Here is a 2,149-nt window from a genome sequence, read left to right as displayed (position 1 = left end):
GAATCATCGATTCGATAGGTAAGAAGTCTCCCGGCTGTACGAAAATTATGCGAAAATGACGAAATTATCTGTAATGTGTAACGAAGAAAGAAACCTTAGACTGCAATTAGTAATAACTGATGTTTCTCGACTTAAACGGGCTTTATGACGCAGAAGCTCTTGATGTTATTGTCCTAGGAATCACTCAAAGTTGGAAGGCTTAGGTATGTGTGTAGGCACCGCAGTTATATAATACTATAGAGAGTTCAAGAGTTATCTTCTCCGTTATATTAGGCCACTGTACTAAAATTGGTACGATCATTATACACTAATGAATATGCACTTTGTATTTACGTTTGCGTTTGCTACAATAATGTGCTCACTCACCATCAAGAAATCTGATAGATTCCACCATATTTTTCACACAGTCAGGAAAGCACAGCCATAAAATATAAACAACTTCAGTTACCTAATGACAAGAATCAAGACATATCTTTTCTAAGTTCACAAGTATTTAATCAACTTATGAGCAGAAATGGCGTGCTATTAAGTGTTAACTAGTTACCAAAGTAGACAGAACGTTCCTAGTTTTTAATAAAAAATGAAATGCTTGCCGTTAAAGTACTCGCATGTTTTTTCTGTAATCTCGTATTATTTGTATCAAATTTATTTTTCAAACATTTTTGGCGTTTGTAGATGATCGGAGATCGTCGGTATAGCTGTCGAAACGATGATTGAAAACGATTCGGTTCCCCAAGATGCAGGTCACGCTGGATACTACACCGACGATCGTCGACGATTCCACGAAAGTTTACGACAAAGTAGCAAAGGGTTGGGTGGTGGTGTGGGTGGTTCGCGCTAAGGGGGAGAGGGAGGGGGAGGGGTAAAACGTGTTGTAGTTATAACGAGGAGCCGAGTAATTTAACCCTTCTTAGAGTCGTCTTGTCTTCACGGCTCCCTCCTCCGTCGGGCCCCACCGTGTCGTCTTATCACCTCCCTTCTTACGCTGTAATCTCCGACCCCATCGTTCAGCGTTGGTTTATTTAGACCCGGCAGAGGTGATCGCTTGATTAAATACTTCTTCCGTCGGCTTTACTTTCGTCGTACATGACGCCCGCGGAGAAATATCCGACGTTATAAAGTTCCGGTGTAAAACGCGAACAGGGACCTCCTTAATTAACGACCAAACTTCGGCGGAATTTATTTTTTCTGACGCGAAGATCGTGCTCTCGTCGATCCCGAGTGCCACAATTGCTCGACGAATGATTCTCCATCCCCAAGAGCGGATCATGCAATTATTACTGGAAAGAAACCAGTCACCAGGTCGTGTTCGTTAAGCTTCAGGCAACTTACATTTCTTCGCATGTCTACGTTGCACTTTTGTGTTTCTTGCGAAGAAGTTTAAACGATTGACTGAACTGACACTTGTCCGTTAAATCAGAAACTATAATAAATGCTTCGGAATTTTGTCAAATTCTTCTGAAGATAATCAAAGCCTTTATTTTTTTCAAACCCTTCGTTATAATGTGGATCTTTCTGCAAAATAAAAATGTTTCACTTTAGCAACTGAAAGAAACAGGAATCCAATGACAATTGATTTCCAATTGCAAACAAATTTTAACAAATTTTACATGATGCAATAATGCTCGCTTTCTAAAAAAACGAGACAGACCAGAATGATTCTTGATGGGTTCAAGGTAGAATATCTTGGTCCCACGTTATCGAAAATAAAATTCGGTGCAGTTATTGGACGGGTTTTACGAGCGCATCTTGAACGAGGAGACACACGGCCCTTCGACTCCTGGTCTGCTGATTTAATTCGGAATAATATGTTATGCTTCTACAGAGGGATCAACGGGAAGAGGGTCCTGTGCTCGCGGTGCGTAATTAGGCGCCTTTGAAAAAAATATTTCGAGGTCGTACTTTTCCGGGATTACGCTAAGCAGATTCTATGTTTCGCGTATCCCGGAGTGAATTATGCAACGGATGGCGATATGTCCGCGTTTCTTTTATTTTCAAACTTGATGATTCATGAAGACCCGCTCCACGAAATTTTTGTCAGATTCGCACTTGAATAGCGCACGGCTACTTAATATTTCGTACCCTGCGACCGTGCGCTCCTGTTTCGACCCGCCGCACAGCGCGGTCGTTAATGGACAAAATTCAAAGA

The 2,149-nt window shown here is 41.5% G+C and overlaps 1 long non-coding RNA gene across 1 annotated transcript; it reads right to left on the bottom strand.

Moving 5' to 3' along the window:
- Positions 1 to 471: 471 nt before the first annotated feature.
- On the bottom strand, positions 472 to 1,942 carry LOC117222251 (uncharacterized). The gene is made up of 2 exons (XR_004490639.2): positions 1,652 to 1,942; positions 472 to 1,515 (listed from the first exon to the last, which is right to left on the bottom strand). It is a non-coding gene; the product is annotated as an uncharacterized LOC117222251 (long non-coding RNA).
- Positions 1,943 to 2,149: the final 207 nt, after the last annotated feature.

The sequence above is a fragment of the Megalopta genalis genome, chromosome 6 (assembly GCF_051020955.1).
Source record: "Megalopta genalis isolate 19385.01 chromosome 6, iyMegGena1_principal, whole genome shotgun sequence".
Taxonomy (NCBI): Eukaryota; Metazoa; Arthropoda; class Insecta; order Hymenoptera; family Halictidae; genus Megalopta; species Megalopta genalis.
The sequence above is the reverse complement of the archived record's forward strand: the minus strand, read 5'-3'. Positions and strand labels throughout refer to the sequence as shown.